The following is a 25,021-nucleotide window of genomic DNA, read 5'->3' as shown; positions in this document are numbered from 1 at the left end:
ACCTTGGAAAACTGCTTCAGTATCTCATCTATAAAATGGATTGGACTAGACAATCTCTGAGGGCCTTTCCAGCTCCAAAACTGTATTATCTTATGATGTCTGCCAACAACTCAATTTGGGTTCTTTCCTTTGTTTTATGTGATTCATTCAGCCTCCAGATAAGAGAAGTCATATAGAAGGCCAGGTGCCACTACAACTGTGTCATACCATTAAGTGAATATGAATATGAATGTTCATGACTTTTGAACTGTGGTAGTTGTAACATTTTATGTGGAAGTCCTTACATGTAATATATCTATGAGGATTGGCCCCAAGTGTTTCACTGAAGGGGTCAAGGAGGGGATGTTTTCCTTTCAGGGTTAATCCCATCAGTAACATGGAACAAGAGGCAAGAGCAGGATTCTTGTTTGGAGCTATTACTTCTCACTTATCTGGAATCTAAAGGAATTAAAGGATGTTTCCCTTAAAGCAGAAGGTGGGTCCCCCATTTGTAGTATGATCATCCCCTTCTGAGGCTTAGCTTGCTTTTTTGTCCTGAAGGGCTTATATTCATTATGTTTAGGGTTACAAAAATAGATAGGTAGGTAGATACGTAGATATAGATAAACAGCATACATTTATGTATATTTATACATTGTGTTGTGTGTATGTCATATTATATGCAGTATATGTTTAAAGTTTCTTTGCTTACAGGGTCTTCTCAATGGAAAGTTGTGATTTCCCAGGGATATGATATTAGTCTGTTCTTCCTTGTTTATGAGACTTCTAAATGGGATCAGTGTTTGATCTTTACCCCTCCTTATGTCTCAGCCACTGAAGCTGTGCTGTGTCACTCTCATCCCTCTATAGTAATCAATATCTCTACTCTCTACCATCAATAATCACATTGAAAACAAAAGGAATTGCTGGCTGCCAGATTTCCTTTTATATAAAAAAGAAACAAGTTCATAAGTAATGACAATAATGCTAAACAATTGGGGAACAAATCATTGATCAGGAAAACATTTATCTGCAATAGAATGTGTATATATACGTACATATATGGAAATATAATAAATATATAAATAAATGTATAAAAACACATACAAAAATATGTATAATTATACATTTATATATACATGTGTGTATATATGTGCATATATACCTATATATCTATGTGTGCATTTGTGTGTGTATATATACACATATACATAAATATGAATGTGCATATATGTATGTGTGTATGTATATGTAATACATAAAATTTCAAGTCAGTGGTTTGACTTTGGTTAGTGAAAGAATAACGCTTTTTTTTAATCCCCAAAAGGCAATAATGAGCACTGTCATAGTCTTTAGTTCAAAAAACTAATTGTTTGAAGATCTATCAAAACCAATATTGAATGCTCTCCAGGAACCCCAACAATTGTATTCTAGATTATATGTAGATCCAGACACCTCCTCAGGGTAAAGAACAAAGAGAGCTAGAATTACATTCTAGACTCAGTTTCATACTAAAGCAGAGGCTAGGTTTGTGTTTATTCCTAGGAATGCTAAGTGAATTCAAAATCCTGCATTTGGAGTCTTCTGAGAATTCTGAAACATTTAAGAAGAATCCCAAGGAATTATCTCCTCATTTCAACCAAGAACCATCTGGTACAAGAGTTCTGAACCTTTTTGTGTATGTGTCATAGATCTCTGACAATCTTGTAAGGCCTTTTCAGAATAATGTTTTAAATGCGCAAAATAAAATATATAGGATTGCAAATTAAATCAATTATGTTGAAATAAAAATGTAATTTTTTTTCCCATTCAGGTGAACAGATCCCCTGAAATCTATCCACAGACTCCAAGACCCTGTAGGTTAAGATTGTTGTTCATCCCTCCTTCTCAAAGAGAACCAATGATATCAGGAGAGTAGTATCTAGACTTGCAAGTGAACTGAATTTAAGTGAGGCAAAGTCATCAGCTTCACTCTCCCCTCCAGAGTCAGAGTCCAGTGGCAAGACACAGGTCAAGATGATTACCAATGGCCTCTTGTAGGTTAAGAACCTCTGTCTAGAATATCTTGGTCCTTACTCTGGGAGCCCAAGAACCATTTTACCCTCAATTCCCCCTTCACATTCTCAGAGCAAGAAGTCACCTCTGCATCTATGAGATGACTAAAAACTACCTTATTTTGGAATTCTAGAGTGGTTTCAGGATCTATTAGAGTTAGAGGTAGGTTCTCAACACTGACAGCATACCACAGCTGGCACCTAACAGCCCTGGCAACATTTTGGGCTCCATAATGTTTATAAAGAGATGGAATCCTCCCTAGATTTGAAGCTCTCTGCACTGTTCTCTTTTTATTTTTTCATTGTAATTTGTTTAGTAACTTTAAACTTCAAATGTGGTTTTGAATAAAGTTTGGACTTTTCTGTAAAAAAAAAAAAAGGTGGGATAAAACACTCTTCTTACCACCATGGAGGGGAATGAATTACTTCTTTCGTTGAAGTCTGCCTATTGGTTAACTCTGATCACTATCAGTTAGGTATAAAAAAATTATCTTTGTTTCAACACAGTGGCTGCTTTATTTCCCCACTCTTTTTTTTCACTGAAGACAGAACATTAAAATGTTTAAATAGTTTTGCGATGAGAGAGTGATATATGTGCAAGGAGGTTAAACAACAATTTAAAAAAACCTGGTTAATGCCAGATTTTCCAAGCACAAGACATTATTTATTCTTTGAGCAAGCAAAATGTAAGCAATTCTGCTATGGCAGAATGTAGCACTAGCTACCAAAGCACATGTGTTGACTATGGTCCAGTGGCTCAGTGGCAATTTTTTACACAACTGTTAACAAATTAATTTATGTAATCACAAGAAGCTTATAGAGCTTTTCCTGCCCAATCCATTGACAATGGCATTGATAACTGAAATCACCAGTATATAATTGAATAAAAAGGTTTTGCTAAATGATTACTTGATTTTTAAATTTACAAATTGGCATGTCTTTCTAAGACTGTGATTCTGCAATTGAACAACAGAATGCATAGTTTCATGTGCAGAGACTAATAAACTGCTGAGTTTGGGATCAGAAAAAATTGGGTACAAATCCTATCTGATAATACTAAGATGTAGACAGACTTTAATCTGCTGAGTCAAGGATATCAGTTGTACATCTTAGGAGAGATGAGTTGTCCTTTTATGTGCACTTCCTTCCAAGTCGTTGTCCCAACTACAAGAACTTCCGATGTTTATACGACCCATGTGCAATCCCAATGCACATCACTCTTTCTCTGAAGGTATATGCATTCATGGGAAGGTGACTCCAGATTTATCAGGGGAATATTTTATTGTTATTTTACTACATGCTATTTCATTATATGGCTTTCCCTTGAATCAAGTCAGTTCTAAGGTTGACTAGAAAAAGAGTAAAAGTAAAGCATTGGGAGATACACCTAAGCTGTGGTTTGCATGGTATTCTCAGTCTAAAATTAACCAGAATCTGGGTTAGCTTTCTGGGTATGTATGGATGAAAAGGTCTTTGATGATAAATTAAAAATAAATAACTCAAATTAATATGTACTTTAACATTTGCAAATAACTTTCTTCACAGTATTCCTATGTGGTAAATACTTAATCTAGACTTATATCCAGTAATTTACTTTCTGTCATCTGTGAAAGCTTACTGAATTTATTTATTATGATTCATAGATTTTTCTTGATGATGTTTGTTTGATGAGAATATTTCAGAGGAACTTTGGTCTCTATTTTGTTCTTCAGTCATATCATTGAGAAATGAGATGTAATGAAAAAGAAAAGGTGAGAAAAAGGAAAGAAAAGGATCTTGTTTTATTGCCGCAGAAAAATGTATAGAGAATGCAAAAGACTATTGTTCATATTGGAGGGAAGCTTTTACGCCGTTAGTGCTTTTCTGAAGAAGGAAGCATATTTTAATTCTAGATACAGAAAATTATTTCCCAGAATCACTGTTCCCTGGAATTATTCTCAGTGACTATTTCTATACACCAAAAGGACACTTTAAAAGAGAAAATGCAAGTTACGTTGGTGATTAGCTTAAAAGACCACATTGGTTAAAATTCCATATAAAATTAAACCATGAATATCACTTATATAAAGACCTTTATGTTGTTTTTATATTTTTCCATCAAACTTGTAAGCTGAATTTATAAGCAAAGAAGGTATATTTTAGAATATTTTGGTTATTTACTGGGGGCCAAGAAAATCCCAAACTGGGGTCAGACACAACTGAAAATGACTCAACAACAACAACTCTTTGGATAAACTTGGAATGGAAATGATATATTAATACCTAGGAGCTTATATCTTTTAAAAAAAACTTTGTTACTGACTTTCTCTATGATAATCATACTAGATGAACCCCTTTGGGTTTTTCCACTACCACTAACATGCAAATAATTTTCTGTCACATTATACTGTTGACAAAATATTTTGTAAGCCAGGTATATGGCAGAGATATGTAACTAGTACCTATTAGTAATATAATCTAGAAAATTACGAATAATTTCTTAAAAGTCATCATTGCAAAGATTCTGATAATCCTAAACCTATGCCTGATGTAACCGCAAAGTCTAGTCACTTGAGAATATGAAAAACAGTAGAGAACATTTGACTGAAGTGCTGATTTTCTCTCGTGCTCTCTTCACATAGACTTGATCCAAGTACCCTTTTGAGATGATATATGTATGAAGTTTCCCTTAACAACAAAAGGAAATCATGCTCACATGAGTTGCTTGGAGGTGTTCAGTACCATGAGAAATTAGTCTCTGCACATGAAACTATGTATTCTCTTGTTCAATTGCAAAATCACAGTCTAGAAATCCCTAGTGAAAATAATACATACAGAGACATGATAGATAGATAGATAGATAGATAGAAAATATATAATTTATATATCAAATGTAAAAATGAATGTCATAAAAAATATATAAACAATTATACAAACATATATTTCCATATAGATGCATATATGTGTGTATATGTGCATATATATGTGGTGTTCCTTTTCCCTCTTTAGTCTTCACTATAGTCAATGTATTGAGTTATTCATCTCTTGGATCCATCCCAAGAGTCACTTTCTAAGAAATTCCATTTAGCTTCTGCTATATAAATTGATTGTTAAACTGCAGTGACCTCATTAAAGTGGTAGAATCCATACTTCTTTCAAATAAGGAAAAAATTTCTGTGATTTGCTAAAACTATTTAGCAAGATCTTATCAAATAATGAGCAACCTAAATATCTAACTAAAATTTGAGTGATTTCTTATCTCACTGAAATCATGGCAAGTAGCATATGGAATCTATTATTATCATTCATAACATTTGGGGGGGGGGGTTCCCTCTTACAATTCAGCCCACGTATACAGATATAAGAAACAAAGCAAACTGTTGAATTTCATACATCTAATTGACTCAATGTGTCTTAAATTCAGATAAATTCTAAAATAATATTCTGAGTACAAATTTAATTGTCATTCCTTGTTCAGAGCCATCAGTGGCTCCCCATTGCCCATGGAAAACAAAACAAACTCAGCCTAACATGTGAGGCTCTTCATAATATGACTGTCGTTTATCTTTCCAGCCATATTTCAAACTGCTCCTCTCAACACAATCTGTCCAAAATAAGCTGCTAGTTCTTCCATAATCTCATCTTGCACTATTCTTCTGCATCATTCCCCATTTCTGCCTGTTAAAATCCTTCTCTCCCTTCACTCTATCCTAGAAACCTCCTCCAAAGCTCCCTGGTGAAAGGTGAAAGTAAAACTTCATCAGGTTTCTCGTAGTACTTTTCTAGACTTCTTTGCCTTTTCGGTAATGTACCTTTGCGTGATCATTATCATGTGCCTGATTTATCTTTTATCTAATGATTTGTAAAATCCTAGAGGGCAAGGACCATTGTACTTTTGTTGTCTTTGTTTTAATCTTTGTATCATTAGATCCTAGCACTGTGCTTTGAACGTCATAGGCATAAAACATTAATTCAAATGAACTGAATAACTGAACTCTAAATAATCTTTGCTCTAACTCCTCTGGTATTTGCTGTTTGTACAATGAAAATAATGCCCTATCATGAAGTTCAAAATGGATATCCCATAGGCATCTGAAACTCAATATGCCCAAAAATGAACTCATGATCTTTCTCCCAAAACCCATTCCTCTTTCCAGTTCTATGGAGGGCAGTTTCATCCTTCCAAGTTGCCTTGTTTGTTTGTTTGTTCTTTAATTTCATTATTATCTTTTACTCTTCACTGTCTCTTAGCCCACATATTCAGGTAAATGTCCAGTTTTATTGTCCGTTTTTCCATGTCTTCTTTGCATTCCACAACCAGCACCATCGTTCAGACCCTCATCATCTGTCATCTGGACTACTCCTACTCAGCTTCGTTGCTACAAGTCTCTCCTCCACGCTAATCCATTCCCTACACAGCTGCCAAAGTGATTTTTGTAAAGCTCGTATCTGACAATGTCACGCTCATACTCAGTAAAATCCAGTGGTTCCTATTTTATCTAGGATGAGCTGAAAACTCTTGTTTGGCACTTGACATTCTTCATAATCTGATAACTTCCTCCTTTTCCAGTTTTCTTATACATTATCCATATCTATAGATTCTATCTCCTATGTATTGCCTTACTTGCTACACCTTAAGACAGGATGCTCTATTTCTTGTCTCCATGACTTTTTAGGGGCTACCCCCCATGCCTAGAAAGCTCTCTCTCCTCTCCTCTTTAATCTTAAAATCCCTGGATTCATTCAAGACTCAACTCAAACACCATCTTCTGAAGAAGGCCTTTCCCAATCCTCCCCCACCCATATCCCCAACCCCTGCACTCTCCATCCTGCCCAGCAGGTATTACAACTACCTCCTGATAAGTAAGTCTTGCTGCAAGTTCAATCCATTCTCCACACAGACTCCAAAGTCACTTTCCTAAAGCTCAGGTCTGACTGTATCACACATGCACATGTAGACAATCCCTACTCAGTAAACTTCAGTGGCTCTATGTTACCTATAGGATGAAATATAAATTGCTGTTTGGTATTTAAATCTCTTCACGATCAGAAGAAGAAAGCATGTCAGGGGACAGGGGGGAGAAATGCTAAATTACTCTAAATTACTAATGATTTGTTGTTATTCAGTTGTGTCTGACTCTTCGTGACCCATTTTGGGGTTTTCTTAGCAGAGATACTGGAGTGGTGTGCCATTTCCTTCTCCAGTTCATTTTACAGATGAAAAAATTGAACCAAACAGGGGTAAGTGACTTGCCCAGGATCACATGGCTAGTAAGTTTCTGAGAACAAATTTGAAGTCAGTGCTTCCTGACTCCAGGTCTGGCTCTCCAGTCCCTCACTGTTCCACCTAGCGGCCCCACTATTGATTAGAGAAAGAGAAATCATAACTCTGAGGTACCACCTCATACCTATTAGATTGGCTAAGTGACTGTAAAGGAAAATGACAAATGTTGGAGGGGATGTGGAAAAATGGGGACACTAATGAATTCTTGGTGAAGTTGTGAACTGATTTAACTATCATGGAAATCAATTTAAAACTATGTCCAAATTGCTATAAAACTGTACATACCCTTTGATCCAGCAATACCATTAGTAGGTGTGTACCCCCAAATAGATCAAGGAAAAAGGAAAAGGACCTATATGTATAAAAATAGTTGTAGCATCTCTTTTTGTAGTGAAAAAGAAGTGGAAATTGAGGGGATGCCCATCATCAACTGGGGAATGGCTGAACAAAGTATGGCATATAATTGTGATGGAATACTATTATGTTATAAGAAATGACATGATGGATGCTTTCAGAATAACCTAGAAAGACTTACATGAACTGATTCCAAGTGAAATGAGCAGAACTGGAAGAATATTGCATGAGCAAGCCACTTAATGTCCTGGTTCTCAATTTCCTCATATATAAAAAGAGGCCTTTGTGATCCTTTCTAGACCTAGAGTTGTGATCATATTATTATGCTCCTGGTTGCTTGAACCCTATTTGAAGATGTTCCCACTTACTTGAAAGAAGAGATGAGAGGGGGCAGAGACTTCTTCCTTTGTGGGTTACTAGAGTTTTCACAGATTTTTAATGGAATAAGCAGAACCTATTACAAATATCCATTAATAGTGTTCTTCTAGAAAAAAATAACCTTCTTACCATTTAAAATGACAATATTTATTATATAAATTATATAAATAAATAAATATAAATTATATAAATGACATATATAAATGACAATTTATATTATATTATATTATATTATATATTTAAAGGCACAGATCTGTGAAGACATGCTGAGTTAAACTCTTATTTTTTTAACCTAATTAAAATTGAGGAAAATATCAAATTTGTGGCTGTTCCCCCAGTTTACTTTAAGACAGCCTTCTAAACTATGTAAACTTGATAGGTTTTCATTAAAGTGTCATTGCTTTCCATTATAAGTAAAAAAATATCAAACATGCAATATATTTAGTCATTAATTCACATATTGTCGAGGATAATGACTCAGAAAAATCCAGTAACTTTATCTTGCGTATCTCTTTAACCCAAGAGTTTGAAATTCAGGATATTAAGTTTATTTAAAACAAAAGATAGTTGAAGTTCTTCCTGAAAGCAGAGGATTGATTGATCAAGCAATCTCAATTCCCTCCCTTGAATATTATTCATGATTCTATGATTTACGTGTACCCATTAAGCAGAAAGTTTGTACATAGAAATTTTTGTGTGTCTTTGATTAACGGATCCAGTTTGCTAACCTGGACATGACTCAAATACTGAAATGTCCTTTGGTTGAATTTACATGGATTGATGGTCTATAAAACTTTTAGAATAAGTCATGAAGAAGACAGAAAAGGTGTCAGATGAATTTAAAAAAAATAATCGAAGATTAAATTAAGACCTTGAGAGAGATTAAATTGTATGACTCCTTTATAATAATATGGTGAATTCCTCTGTTCACAACTTAAGATTCCCTGACTACCTTTGTTTTATCCTTCTTTTGATAATGCAGTATGGAAAGGGTAACAATGGAAATTATTATACTCTTTCCTTTTGTATAAGGGAAGAAAATGCCATGGGATCATTGAGTATAACACATTATTATTCTTTTAAGGTCATTTTTTCTCACTGTTAATGTTCTTTGTGAAAATGTCATTTGTAAGACATGAACAAGAATGGGTTATTTGTTACAGTATCAAGTTGATCTTCTGTGGACTTCAATTTCTAAAATCTTTTGCATCATGACATTGAATAGAAAGATGTTTTAGATAACTACAACTAGGAATGATTTACATTTCCAAATGAGTACACAATATTGCATGAAATTGTGTTTAGATGTACCCAAATTTAAATTTCATAGTTTTTTTTCCTTTAAATAATGATCTAGAAAAATTCTAAGCTAATCATCAGAACTCAACGAGTTATAATGACAGAGAAAAAAAAAACAAATAACAAAGATGATCATGTGGGCTCTCCTAACTGTTGCCAAAAGAAATGGTCCCAAATAAGTTAGGAAGATGTTTTTGTTTTAGAGTTTATCAAAGCATTCCCCAGATGTCTAAATAAAATCAATCTCATTAGAAATTAGAAGAAAAGCTCTCATCTAGAATTTATACAAATAGGGTAGACAACCAGATGATCACTTCTTTTCATTGAACTGTACACATGTAGAAATCAACTAGTCCAAATCATTTATTTTACAAATGGAGAAACTGAGGCCCAGAGACACTAATGACATACCTGAGATCACACAGAAAATAAATAGAGCTAGGAATCAAAACTAGTTCTGACTTCAAATCTAATACTCTTTTCCTTAAATCATACTGTTCCTCCAATTTAGAAGCATCATTTGTAAAACCTATTCTCATTTCAGTAGTTAGACAAGAAGCATACCTAACGTAACCCAGTGTCCATTGTTACAGTACAGCATGATGGTACAGAAAACTAAAATATCTCCCAAATACCTGTATAAATTCTTAGACACAGTCACTGCTTCATAAACTGATAAACATTTGTGTGGATTTACCTCACATGCAAAGGTCTTTTAATTCTTTCACAGTTACAGGTAAGCAGTTCCTAATAGAATGGAAATACTAAAATCTAAAATCCATACAGTGTAGGCAGAACTCAGACCCTTGCAGTATTTTCTGCGATACAATCAGGTTTTGTTGTTGTTGTGTTTAAGGAAGCTTTGGCTAGAAAATGTAGCCAGTTAAAGATGCCTACTTTGACAACTAATTGAAATGCCATTGGCTAAATGTATTTGCACAACCTCACTTGATACACATATGTACACACCATAGTTGACAAGTTTTATAGTTACTTTCCAATCATGATTTTATGCTATCTTAAGCTTAGAAAACTGGAAGTTTCATTCTTATTGCCTACTAAATACCTGAGGATTCTTGGGAGGGGTGTTCACAGGAAACAAAAGAAAATGTACCAAATATGATCATAGACGTAGAGATAGAAAAGACCTCAGAGGTCATCTATCACAACTCCCTTTCCCCTCCCCCATTTTATAGATGAGGAAGGGAAACCCAGAAGAGTTAAATACGTAAACTAAAGAAGGCTATGCTTCTCAGTGAAGTAATTTGTTACATATTGGCCCACTACAAAATGTATTTTCCATGATAATGTTAGAAATAAAAGAGTCAACATCATTTAAATGCCTTCTATGTGCCAGACACTTCGCTAAGTGCTAGGGATACAAAGAAAGTCAAAAAAAGAAAAAGACAAAAATATCTGCTTTTAAGGAGATCAAAGTAGAATCAGAGAGCCAGAATAGAAACTATGTACAAATGAGATGTATACATGATAAATTGGATATTATCAACAGAAGGGAGGTACTAGCATTAAAGAGTATACCTAAAGATTTCTTGTACAAGGTGGGAACTTAGATGGGACTTGAAGAAAGTCAAGAAAGCCAGGGAACTCAAGAGACCAAGAGGAGGAGGGAGAGAATTCCAGGTGTGGAGAGAGGCCAATGAAAATGCACAGCTGGAAAATGGAATGTCTTATGAGAAGAACAGCAAGGAGGTCAGTGTCATGAGGGTGAGTAGGGTATCAGAAGATTAAAGGTAAGAATTGGTCAGCTTAAGAAGGGCCTACCAGAGATGTATCAGGTCAAGGGACAACTGAGAAGCTATTTTCAGGTGTTCTTAGTGGCCTTTTTACAGTGATGTTAGTTCTATACTGTTTGCCTTTATATTAACTTAATCATTCACCCTTAGCTTTAAAAGAAAAAAAAACTACTTCTAGATCATTCATTTATAAGAACCTAAAAAAAAGGTATTGAAATAATACCTGTAGAAGACATAACATAATGGTAATCAACCAGCTTTGAAACTGTCCATAAAGTTATCCATGATTCCTTGAAACATTTTATAGGACAGAATGAGTCTCCACATTAAGAAAAAGTCTTATACTTTTTATACGTAGTAGTTTTTCCCTTCCCAAATAAAATATTTAGTGTGATGTAGACAAAGCTACCATGTTGTTTGACTATGGTAAATGTTCCTGTGATGTTGCTAATTCTATGAAAAGTGTTATTCTCTCATACTTATCATATTTAATAATCCCTAAATTTGCTACCAAGAATTACTATCTTTCTTCCTTCTAATAATGCATCTAAAATTAGAGATACATTTATATATCAAATTATTGCAATTCATATAATTCTTTAATTTGGTCCATCTGAATTTTTTAAAAAGAGGGAATTATAAACATACTATCCATTAAACTTATGAATTACTTCTTGTATCCCTTATATTCTTCCTTTCTCCAAACATGAATGAACTTTCCTGAGCTCTCTATGTCTTATGGATTTCAACTTATATCACCCCATTTTATTGACTGTCACAGATGTTTTACAAACTCCACAATTAGGAAAACATATAAATGAACATTCCATCTTCCATTATGGAATATTTTGGATAAATTTTGTAAAAAAAAAAAAATCACAGACTTTAACATTTAGTTATTCAATAAGAAGAAATCAAATTCAGTTCACAGGAGTTAATGAGAAATATGTCAAATGAAATAATAGGGACCCAATGCATTTTTTTCCTAAGGTCTAGAATATTTTGGCATAAATAATAAAAATCTTAATGTATTTGGCCTAGATTATCCTGCAATAAACTTAATCCTTAATTTATTTAATTAAATTAAGTTAATTAAATAGGATTAAAAATTAATCCTAAATGATTGTGTTCTCTAAGTGTTTGCTGAATTGAATTGAAATGGAAAGCAGAATGCATTCATGTAACTAACATAGGTTGGTGGCTTTCTATTGAGGTATATGTAGATAGCCATATGGATCACTAAATTAAAGATGAAAGTTGTGACAGAGAACCTGCCAAGACTCATCAATAATAGTGAATACTAACCATTTTTACTGACATGCACGGTAATGAATAAGACAATCAGGATGAATCTAGAATTTTTCTCCATTGACTTGGAAGTTCTCAGAGAACCAGGTGGTTTTCATCTCTTCTTTCAGTTGAAAGGGATGACTTTGGAAGAGAAAGAAGTCTAGACTTGAACATTTTCTACATAAATAATGTCAAAGAATAGGATTTGCTTTTCTGAACCATTAATTAATAATGGTACCAGAATAATGGTTCCTGGTAAGTGAATACATGCATATAAGGAAGTAAGGGAAGAATTGGTTTTACAGGAGATACAGCAGCTAGATCCAGAAGGACCTTGAAAGAAGATTGGAGGGGAGAAGGAAAGTGCCTCAATAGTAATGTAAGACCAAATACTATGGATAGATATAGATAGGTACAATGCTCATAAATACAACAGAAAATCATGATTGACTGGAATATGGCAATAGAAGTATATTTTTTCCACAAGAAAAAAAATTTAATAAAAGTTATGAAATTGTCAAGAAAAGATGTCTGTTTGGAAATTCACCAACTGGCAACAGAAACAGAATTTAGAGCAGTGAGCTTTTATGACTTGTTGCACTACCATCAACCCAAAGAGTATTGATTAATGGATTAACATTTGCCTGGAATGACAGTAGGGTGAGAAGTTACAACCTAGAGAACTGTTAAAACCACTGCCTAAATAATTAGGTGAAGAATAGTATTATTAACAGGAATAGTAAAGACAAGAAAAGAAGCTTATTTGGGAGGGTGGATGTTTCATCTTACTAACTTTAATAACATTTTAATGAGTATTCTCTACATGTTTGTTGCTTTTCCTGAAATCAAATTTAGTTACCATTAACATGTTTCATGTCAAATAAGAATAGTCAAGTGAATTTCACACACTTTCTCTGGGGAAAAAAATAAAAGTGGTTTTTTTTTTTATATATAAATATATAATTTCAGAGTACTCATGGTTCTTTTTAGCTCTTTTCAGTAGTAGAATGTTTGCCATTATTGTGCTGATCTACTTCCAATATACTAATACATTCCTTTAAAATCTCTTTCTGATTTGCTTAGCCTCATTAATACTATACAAATTACCTTCCAAGTTAAATCAAAACTGGTAAATTATAAAGCAGCATTCTGTTGGTTACATGTCTGTGAACATAGTTCTTTGTCTTTGTTTTATTTGACCTCCAGATTTTTTTTATTCAATCTTCCTCTTTCTTGCATACTCATTCTCCTTCAAATGTTCCTTATATAGGGAATTGTTTCATTATTAAAAGAAAATTGGAGAAATATAAAAGAGGAATCTGAATTGCCAAAGGGTTGGTTTGTCTTTCTTTTTTTCTTATTTTTAATGAATGAGAGATAAAGAAAAATAGTAGCTAGGAGACAGGAAGAAATGGTTTAATATTTTTCTTTAGTAAGAGAGATTACACAGTCAGACAAAGTATAAGAAACTCCAGGCTATATATACATACGTATGTATGTATATGTATATGTGAGTGTATGTATGTATACACATACACACACACACACACACACATATATATATATATATATATATATATATATATATATATATATATACATATGAGTAGAAAGGGAGATAAGACAAGATAAGGCAGGAAAGGTAACAATAAGTGACATGTTGCTTTTCAAGCTACAGGTTGGCTAGAGCTTCTATACACCATCAACCAAATCCCAAAACAGTAAGTAATCACTAGCAGAAGCAGTATGCTATAGGAGATTTCTAACTGAAAGGTCTAAATTTAAGCCATTCTTTCATCACTATCAAGGCAGCCAGGTGGCTCAGTAGATAGAGTGCCAAGTCAAGAAAACTTGAGTTCAAACAGACCTCAGATACTTACTAGCTTCATGACCTCAGGCAAAGTCATTTAGCCCTTTTGTCTCAGTTTCCTCATCTATAAAATAAGCTGGAGAAGGAAATGGCAAACCATTCCAATATTTTTGCCAAGAAAACCCCAAATGGGATCACAAAGAGTCGAACATGACTGAAATAACTGAACAACATTCACCACTATCAAGTTGTGTGACTTGAGTGAGTCACTTGACTTCTCTGAGTTAGGAGTTTTTTTACCTATAAAATGAGGAGGTTAGGCTAGATGATCTCTAAGTTCCATTATTCCTCTAACAATTTATGAAATACAGCAATGACATGGGGAAATGTTGGACTTGAAATCAGAGTAGCAGGGTTCATATACTGGCTCTATCTACCTTCTACCTGTATAATCACGGAGGTGGAATGTGAAGTTCAGGAAATAGGTAATAAGCTGGTTTGATTGTGGGAAGGGGCGAGACAGTATGAAATGTCTAGAGAGCTAGGTTGGAAACAGATGGGGAGGAACTTTAAATCCCACATAGAAGAGTTCATATTTTAGCATAGATTCCAAAGGGAAGCAACTGAAGATGTTTGATCAGGGAAGTGGCCTGGCAAGGCATGCCTTTGGAAGATTATTTTTGTAGCTGTGGGGAGGATGAATTCAAAAGGATCATAGACTTAAAGATAAAAAAGATTGTGGAGGACATCTAGTCAAGTGTGACTGGAGGTAAAGAGAAAAATTAGGAGCCTACTGAAGTGGTCTAACAGGAAGTTAGTATCTAGTCCAAAGATTACCACAGCAAGGGCATGAAGGTGATACCCAAGGTGGCAGCAATGTAAGTGGAGATAATAGAAAGGATGCAAGAGATTAGATGGCAGTAGGAGTGACAGGATTTGGTAACAGGGCACTTTGCATATAAAATATAGAATAACTGTGGAGTATGTTGAATATAACACAGTCTCTAAATATAAACAACAACCAGCACCATGTTGTTAACTTAATCTGCTTCTCTAAATATTGCCTAGCTTTCTGTCTCCCAAATGCAGTTGGCCCTAGGCCATTTTGTTTGCTTTCCCTGGCTAGTATCAGCTTAAATTTAACTGTTACTTGCAAGTAGAAAATTTAAATATGTCATTTACACCTTTTTGTTTTCTGAGTTCTCTGGGCTGTGTCTTCAGAGCTCTTGAGCTCTGTCCACCAAGGTGGCCCTCCATGAGTACAGATTGCACCTTTCATAGAAAATAATAAAACTTTTTTAATAGCCTCCATTTCTTCAGTGAGTATACTTTGAAACAAAGCAAAAGATGGCTGAAATATTTAAGGTTTTTAAGGTTATCTGCTTAGATCTGTTAATTTCGTTCTTGCTAATGGACACACCAGTGCATTGGAATCATTCATGCTTTCTTTCTTTTTTTTTTGAGGCTGATTGATTATTTTGTTTGTTTTCAATGTTCTATAATCACTTCCATATATCTTAGATTTTTCCCCTCTTTCCTCACCTTTCCCCCTACCTTCCCACTCCCTCCATGAGATGGCATACAGTTTTATATAGGTTCTATACATACATTCCTATTAAATACATTTTCACCTTAGTTCATTCATGCTTTCTAAGGTAGGGAGGTTTTTCCAGGAATAAAACTGAGTAAAGAAGAGAATTTAATAGAAACTGAGCACACCATGAGTAGGATTCACTTTCAGCGTTTAAAACTTCCTTAAATCTTCAGAATGGAAAGAGCATTCATAATCTGACTGCTGTCATTCTTTGTTTTCTCTACTTTGTGACTGATATGAGTCTCTGGTCTTGCAATCAAATTTGGTTGTCATTTTCTTCTGTTTATTACTGTGCTCCCTCTAGTTTATTACCAGGTTGACACTTTATGACACAAACGTGGAAATTTTCCTTTAAGGTTTCAGTTCCTTCTCCATTATTGCAATATAGTATGAATTTGAATTTCACAGAAATTTGAATTTCTGTGGTTCAGGGAGTGCTAGGCTGATGTTCAAATACAGTAAATTTAAAATATAATACTTACTGAAAACATATTCAGGAACTTCTCCTCTTTGTATAGCCTGGTAGGAAAAGAGCTGAACTGGAATTTAGGAGATACGGGGTTTCCAAATCTGTCTCAGACACTTTGTTATATGATTATGGCTGGGCAAGCAACTTTAAGTTAATAATAGCTAGGTGACATTTGGGTAACACATAAAGGTTTTCTAAGTGCTTTACATGTATTATCTAATTTATCCTCACAACAACCCTGTGAAGTCAGTGGTATTATTATCCCCATTTTCTGGATGAGGAAAGTGAGGCTGAGAGAGGTTGACTAAGTACCCAAGGCTTGATTTGAACTTGTCTCCCTGACTACTGAGTGGATACACCAAACCACCTAGGACTAACATATAACAACCTCACCTGTAAAACTGACTTGATAATACCACCTACTTCTTAGAGTTGCTGTGAGTAAAGTGTTTTATAAGCCTAAACATACTGAGTAAATGTCATTATCATTACCATCGACCTCATCATCATGATAGACTGTGCAGTGGGGCGGGGAGATCTGCCATTCCATTTCTTTCATAATCAGTCTGATTCATTGAACATTGCATGGGGATGTAATCCATATGTCTACCAAGAAATTGCTTAGATTTCTTTTTATTCTTTCTCATTGGCTTCATTATTTTCATTGACTTGTTCTGTTAAATTAAACTCCTGAAAGGCCAGGGTCTTGTTTTTTGTCTTTATCTCTCTAGTGCCTTGAAAACTATAACTATTTAACAAATGCTTATTGCCTTAAATTGAATTACCATCACCAAAAAAGCACTTATTAAGCCCCTACATCCACATAACACTATTTATGTTTATGGTGCATCATTTTGTATGGCAAGGATTGAGCAATGCGAGTTGTGACTTGGCTGTTCAGAAAAGGTAAGGGTAGGTAAGAATCATTATATAGATATTAGTTCTGAGGTAAGAAGAGCTATTTCAAGTGTTGACTCCACTGCACGCATAGTATCAGTTGATCAAATCACTTAGCCTTAATTAAGGCTTTTCCTTTTCTTTATATAAAATGGAGAGGATGACAGGCACGCTACAAACTACAGTGCATTGCTGTGAAGGTCAAAGCTGGTAATGTGTGAAGGATCCTCAGGGATTGCAAAGTGCTATAGAAATGTAAATTATTCCTATGTTTATTCCATTTCCCTGCTTATGAAGTAACAGTGTTTGTTTTCATGTGGCCTTAAACAGTAGGCAATGGTAGTTTAAGCTCTGAAGAAGCCATTTGAAACATTATATATAGAGGACAAGGCATAAATGTGGCAGTGGAGTGATTGAGATAAAAGGTAATAAATAGGTTTACTTGAGTGAATTGAAGATACAGTACTGGAGAACAGGAAAAGTTATTTGTGGTGCTTGAAGTAAATTTATATTCAGCTCCTTTGGATTCCTATAACTCTTTCCTCTGAACTCCTATTTTCAATAAGTGTAAGTATATTATCTGTCTGTACCACCCACTCAAGTAGACACATCATTTACAGCCTTGTTTCTTTTCATAGCATAGATCTAATCTCTCTCTCTAAACTAAGCTATGATCTCCTTGAGAAAAGACAGGTTCTCATATTTCTTTCTTTTACCCTTTGAAACTTACAGTCTTAGTTGCCTGGAACAATGGAAGATTCAATGACTTATTCATGGTCACATTTTAGAGGCAGGACTTGAACCCAGGTCTTTCACATAGCTTGGAGGCAGTTAGATGGTGCGCACAGAGAGCAATAGCACAGAGCCAAGAATACCAGAGTTCAAATCCATCCTCAGATATTCACTAGTGACCCTGTGGAAGTCACTTAATCTGTCTGCCTCCATTTACTTACCTGTAAAATGAGTATAATTATCACATCTACCTCCCAAAGGTTATTGCGAGAATACGAGATAATATTTCTTTTTTTTTAATTAAATTTATTTATTTAACTTTTAACATTCATTTTCACAAAATTTTGGGTTACAAATTTTCTCCCCTTTTGTCCCCTCCCCCCCCAAACACCAAGCATTCTAATTGCCCCTATGACCAATCTGCTCTCTCTTCTATCATCCCTCTCTGCCCTTGTCTCCATCTTCTCTTTTGTCCTGTAGGGCCAGATAGCTTTCTATACCCCTTTACATGTATTTCTTATTTCCTAGTGGCAAGAACATTACTCCACAGTTGATTCTAACACTTTGAGTTCCAACTTCTTTACCTCCATCCCTCTCCACCCCTTCCCTTTGGAAGGCAAGCAATTCAATATAGGCCAAATCTGTGTAGTTTTGCAAATGACTTCCATAATAGTTGTGTTGTATAGGACTAACTATATTTCCCTCCATCCTATCCTGTCCCCCTTTACTTCTATTCTCTTTTGATCCTATCCCTCCCCATGAGTGTCGACCTCGAATTGCACTCTCCTCCCCATGCCCTCCCTTCTATCATCCCCCCCACCCTGCTTATCCCCTTATCCCCGACTTTCCTGTATTGTAAGATAGGTTTTCATACCAAAATGAGTGTGCATTTTATTCTTTCCTTTAGTGGAATGTCATGAGAGTAGACTTCATGTTTTTCTCTCACCTCCCCTCTTTATCCCTCCACTAATGAGTCTTTTGCTTGCCTCTTTTATGAGAGATAATTTGCCCCATTCAGTTTCTCCCTTTCTCCTCCCAATATCTTTCTCTCTCACTGCTTGATTTCATTTTTTTTAAAGATATGATCCCATGCTCTTCAATTCACTCTGTGCACTCTGTCTCTATGTATGTGTGCGTGTGTGCATGTGTGTGTGTGTACTCCCATCCAGTACCCAGATACTGAAATGTTTCAAGAGTTACAAATATTGTCTTTCCATGTAGGAATGTAAACAGTTCAACTTTAGTAAGTCCCTTATGACTTCTCTTTGCTGTTCACCTTTTCATGCTTCTCATCATACTTGTGTTTGAAAGTCAAATTTTCTTTTCAGCTCTGGTCTTTTCATCAAGAATGCTTGAAAGTCATCTATTTCATTGAAAGACCAATTTTTCCCCTGAAGTATTATACTCAGTTTTGCTGGGTAGGTGACTCTTGGTTTTAGTCCTAGTTCCTTTGACTTCTGGAATATCCTATTCCATGCCCTTCGATCCCTTAATGTAGAGGCTGCTAGATCTTGTGTTATCCTGATTGTATTTCCACAATACTTGAACTGTTTCTTTCTAGCTGCTTGCAATATTTTCTCCTTGACCTGGGAACTCTGGAATTTGGCCACAATGTTCCTAGGAGTTTCTCTTTTTGGATCTCTTTCAGGCGGTGTTCTGTGGATTCCTTGAATATTTATTTTGCCCTCTGGTTCTAGAATCTCAGGGCAGTTTTCCTTGATAATTTCATGAAAGATGATGTCTAGGCTCTTCTTTTGATCATGGCTTTCAGGTAGTCCCATAATTTTTAAATTGTCTCTCCTGGATCTATTTTCCAGGTCAGTTGTTTTTCCAATGAGATATTTCACATTATCTTCCATTTTTCCATTCTTCTGGCTTTGTTGTGTGATTTCTTGCTTTCTCATAAAGTCCTTAGCCTCCATCTGTGCCATTCTAATTTTGAAAGAACTATTTTCTTCAGTGAGCTTTTGAATCTCCTTTTCCATTTGGCTAATTCTGCTTTTGAAAGCATTCTTCTCCTCATTGGCTTTTTGAACCTCTTTTGCCAATTGAGTTAAGCTAGTTTTCAAGGTATTATTTTCTTCAACATTTTTTTGGATCTCCTTTAGCAGGGAGCTGATTTGCTGTTCATGCTTTGACTTCATGTCTCTCATTTCTCTTCCCAGCTTTTCCTCCACCTCTCTAACTTGATTTTCAAAATTCTTTTTGAGCTCTTCCATGGCCTGAGCCCATTGGGTGGGCTGGGACACAGAAGCCTTGATTTCTGTGTCTTTGCCTGATGGTAAGCATTGTTCTTCCTCATCAGAAAGGAAGGGAGGAAATGCCTGTTCACCAAGAAAGTAACCTTCTATAGTCTTATTTCTTTTCCCTTTTCTGTGCATTTTCCCAGACAGTGACTTGGCCTCTGAATGTTTTCCTCACACCCACCTCGCCTCCTGATCCTCCCAGCCAGCATTTGGGGTCTGAGATTCAAATGCTGCTTCCAGCCTCAGGGCTTTGGGCAGGGGCAGGGCTGCTATTCAGTGTGAGATTAAGTTCAGATGCTCAGGTCGGGGCAGGGCCGCCTCTCAGGCTCAGTTCCCTCAGGGAGTTTATGCACAGACCTTCAACAATGGATCCAGGCTCCTGCCTGCTTGGGGAGCCCCTGTCTGCAGCCGCCCCTGCACTTCTACCTCCCGGGAGGGCCTGAGTTATGGGGGCACCCCACTCCCCTCTCGACCAGCCAAAGAGACTCTCTCACCGACCACCGTCACCTGTGGGTGGAGGAACTTGTGCGGCCGCTGGAGATCCCGTCCCTGAAGCCTGCTCGGATCTGTACCTCTCGGTGCCGCGGCCGCGGCAGGTCTGGGCTGGGCTCTGCGTCTGCAGCGCGATGGACCTTTTGCGAGAGGTTTGCAGGTCCTTCTGTGGGTGGAGGGACCCGCGTGGCCGCTGGAGATCCCGTCCCTGAAGCCCGCTCGGATCTTTTCCTCTCGGTGCCGCGGCCGTGGCAGGGCTGTACTCAGCTCCCAATCCCGGCGCCCAGTCCGCAGCGAAGGACCTTTTGTGAGAGGTTTGCAGGTCTCTCCGGAACAGAAATCTCCCTCGCTCCAATGTTCTGTGGCCTCTGGGTGCAGAATTCGCCATGAGTTACTTCTTTGTAGTTGTTCTATGGGTTGTGGGTTCGGAGCTATGTGTATGTGCGTCTTTCTACTCCGCCATCTTGGCTCCACGAGATAATATTTCTAAAGAGCTTTGCAGATTGTAAAATGCTAAATGACTGTCAACTATTCTATACTAAAAAGGCTGACTCAAGTCCTCTATCCACTACTTTACTACCATAGAGCCTCTCTATTGAACTCTCTGAGGAAGACAAAAGCTATTGTGCCTATTAGAAGAGTCACCCATATTCCAAATATATCTTTTAGCTTACTGAGAATGAAGACTTAGAAGTGGTCCTTGACCCACTTTCAACTGCTTCTAAGATATACAAACAACTGGAATAGAACAGATCTTCTATGACTAGAAATTTGAAATGAGGGTAGCATTAAGCTACCAATAATGTTTCTGGTCCTTTAAATTAGTTAACACTTATTCTCCAAGGATCTCAGACCTTAATGTATGGGATGGTATCATTATCTCCAGTCAGACAAAGTGAATCATCATGTCAAGGCAGGACCAGGGAACACAGAGACTTGTTCTGGACTACTCCTTTTCTAACCAGATCAATTAGATTTTTCCATTTGCTGTTAAAGTGTCAGTTTGCATTTCCAAAATGGCTATATTTCAAATAGGAGTGCATCACCTAGAAACAGTGCTTGAAAAATTGGTATTCTCTGATGAAATACTAGTTTAAAATGTCTGTAATCCCTGAAATTCACAGATGGTTACTATCAATGACTAAATTCATGCTATTCCTAGTTCTGTTTCTTTCTCCCTTTTTAAATGATAGGTTAACATAGCTTCACTAGAGTTTTCTTTCTCTTTGATATTTTGAAATATAGGGATTTTAGTCTTCTATTAATATATTTTCTACATGTCTTCCAATGAAAATTCTCCTTACTCAATACTAATGAATTATTAGTTGTTTACTGACAAATATTTATCTATAGGAAAGAATATAAATTCTTACTACTTTCATATTTTATATTTCCAAAATAATAAAGAACTAAAATCATGCTGATTTTCTCTTGCCAAGTAGAAGAGTGAGCTGGGTTGGGTTAGACTGAAATGCCTAAAGAAATGTTGAGTCACTATGCTATATAAAAACCTGAAGGTAGTTCTTAGGGTCATGAAATTTGGAAATGGAAGATTTACTGGATATAGAGTTGGTAGGGACCTAGAGGAAGGGATAAAGGGAAGAAGGGAAGGATGGAGAGAGGAAGGAATGAATGAACAAACATTTTTGTAAGACCAACTTTATATCAAACACTGTGCTAAGCATTTTATCAATTTTATCTTAGTTGATTTTCACAAGAATGCTGGGAGATAGGTGCTATTATTATCTATATTTTCAGTTGAGTAAACTGAAACAGATTGTTAAGTGATTTGCCTGGGGTCATACAGTTGAGCTAGTGTATCATACAGAATTTGAACTCAGGTCTTCCTGAGTCCACATCTAATATTCTGTCCACTGCACCACCTAGGTTCCTCATTTAATCCAAATTCTTTGTTTTGTATTAAGAAACTGAGGTCCAGAGAGTTTAACTGCCCAGCCCAAGGTCACATAGGCAATTATGTCAATACTTGGGTTTGAGTCCAAGTTTTGATATCAAATCATATCAAATTATTTTTCATTGTTCTATCCTTAGGTCATCTACTATGGTGTGCAAATTAGTTTGTACAAACAATAATTTTATGTGGCTTCTGTTTGTTTATTTTGGCTGCTTTCCCTGGCACTTTCTGCTTATTGCCATCTCAGTCTGTTTAATTTCCTATTTTCAGTATGACCTCTGACTCCCAGTACTTGGGGCAGCAACTATAACAGTCACCATTTTGACAAAATGAATTTTTATTATTTGAGTCCTCTGCCAAGAGAATCTGGTAAATCTAATGAAGAAAAGGAAATGTGGTGGCAAAAAAAGAGTGCAGAGGACTAGATCACTGAGCACCAGATTTGATCTAATTGTTCTTACTTAATCAATTAATAATTTTTTTTACTAATCTTTTCTTTCCACTGCAACCCTTCCCATTGAGTGGGTTTTTTTTTTAATCCATCAATGTATATCTATATAGGGTAGAAAATCCCTCAACATATGTTCCTAAATTAGCCATATCTCAAAATGTATATTTTTCTGGATTTTTAGTTCATTTCCTCTGTATCAGGAGGTAAGGATCATGGTTCATCTTGATTCCTTTGGATTTTCTTAGTCATCTTCCTAGTTTCTTCTGAAATTGTTCATTTCCATTATTTCTTAGATCACAATAATATTCAATTACATTCATATCATGATTAGCTTAGTCATTCCCCTAAAGCAGAACACTGTCTTAGTTACATGATGACTTCACTGAATTGTCATTTCATTCTTTTATTGAAAAAAGCATTGAAATTGTAAATTTTCCCCTCAGAATTGCTTTAGTGGTATTCCAGAAGTGTTAGTATATTGTCTCATTATGTCATTTTCTATAATGAAATTTTATATTGCTTCTATAACTTGTTCTTTGATAGACTACTTCTTTAGAATTATGTTTTAGCTTTTAATTACTTTTTAATTCTTTTTAAGAGCCCTTGTATTGCATAATCTTTTATTGCATCATGATCATTAAATAATTGATTTAGTGTTTCTGATTTTCCATTTTTTTGGTGAGTTCTTTATACCCTAATATATGGTCAATTTTTGGTATATGGTAAAAGATACCATGTATAGCTAAGAAATACATACATATATATACGTATATATATAAACACATACATAGATACACATATATATGAAGTATAATGTTTGCTTATCCAGTGATTACCAAATATTTATCATCTCCATTTTTCTGAAGTTCTATTCAGTCTTTTAACTTGTTTCTTTTTTATCTTTTTGTTAGATTTGTCTAAGTCTGAAAGGAATACATTAAGGTACCAACTATTTTAGTTCAACTGCTATTTCTCTCTTTAATGCAATAAATTTTTTCTTTAAGTACTTATGTTATCAGACACATATGCTAAGTATTGACATTAATTCATTATTTATGATGTGTTTTATCATAATATACATTTCTTGCTGATATCTTTTTATCTTTTCTATATTTACTATCGCCTTCTCTAAAATCATGGCTTCTATAACTGCTTTGTTTAATTGAGCAAAAGCATAATAGATATTGATCTATTCTTTCATTTTAACTCTATATGAATCTTCATGTTTCAAGTGTCTTTCTTGTAAAACCACCTTCAGATTTGCATTTTAATCCATTTCAGTCTTCCTTTTTATGGGTGAGTTCATCCCATTCACACTCACAATTATGACTGTTAAATGTGTATTTCTCTCAATTTTCTTTGATTTTTTTTCCTTCTTTCTCCAACTTTCCTCTTTACCAATAAAGGTGATAGAAGAAAAAGAATGTGGATATGACTTTACTTTGTGAGAACTGTGGTCATGTGTTTGCTTCTATTTACAGTAGTCTAACTCAGAACATCTGACTTTAACAAAGTGAAAATGTTTGAATGTGTTTCTTCATCTTCATTTAGTTCTATGTCCACACATGTGCTGAATTTTGTGCCATACTCAGGTGTTTTATTGTTATGTTTTGTTCTTTTTTATTTTTGTGGCTTAAGAGAATGGATATTAATCCAAGGAAATATTAACAAACTGTAGCTATTAAAGAACATACTTGTATAACTGTTAAAGATATTACAATAACTGTTGGTATAGTGAAATTGAGCTTTTCAAGAAGCATTCAAGTCCACTATTAAATATAGTCAGTTGCCCCAAAGTTCAAAGGAAAGCAAAATTCAAAAATGGAAAACAGGACCAAGAACTAGCAAACTGCTTTTACAAAATAGCTTAATTCATCTTCAGAAAATAAGCAAAGACTGTCAGAAAAAATTGACAACCAGAGAAGCTGTTGTTAATTCTTCTACACTGTGCACCATAGACCTCTTAAAGCTAGAAGGGGGGAAAAACTGTAAAAAGACGATTTTAAAGAATAAACAACAACTAACTATTGCTACAAAAATGCTT

At 35.3% G+C, this 25,021-nt stretch overlaps 1 protein-coding gene across 1 annotated transcript in view; it reads left to right on the top strand.

Annotated features, from left to right (window-relative positions):
• Positions 1-25,021, top strand: part of DOK6 (docking protein 6) — a 663,764-nt gene that overhangs the window by 623,289 nt on the left and 15,454 nt on the right. The gene's annotated exons all lie outside the window — the stretch shown is intronic.

This window comes from Notamacropus eugenii, chromosome 4, assembly GCF_028372415.1.
Source record: "Notamacropus eugenii isolate mMacEug1 chromosome 4, mMacEug1.pri_v2, whole genome shotgun sequence".
NCBI classification, from domain to species: domain Eukaryota; kingdom Metazoa; phylum Chordata; class Mammalia; order Diprotodontia; family Macropodidae; genus Notamacropus; species Notamacropus eugenii.
The sequence above is the reverse complement of the archived record's forward strand: the minus strand, read 5'-3'. Positions and strand labels throughout refer to the sequence as shown.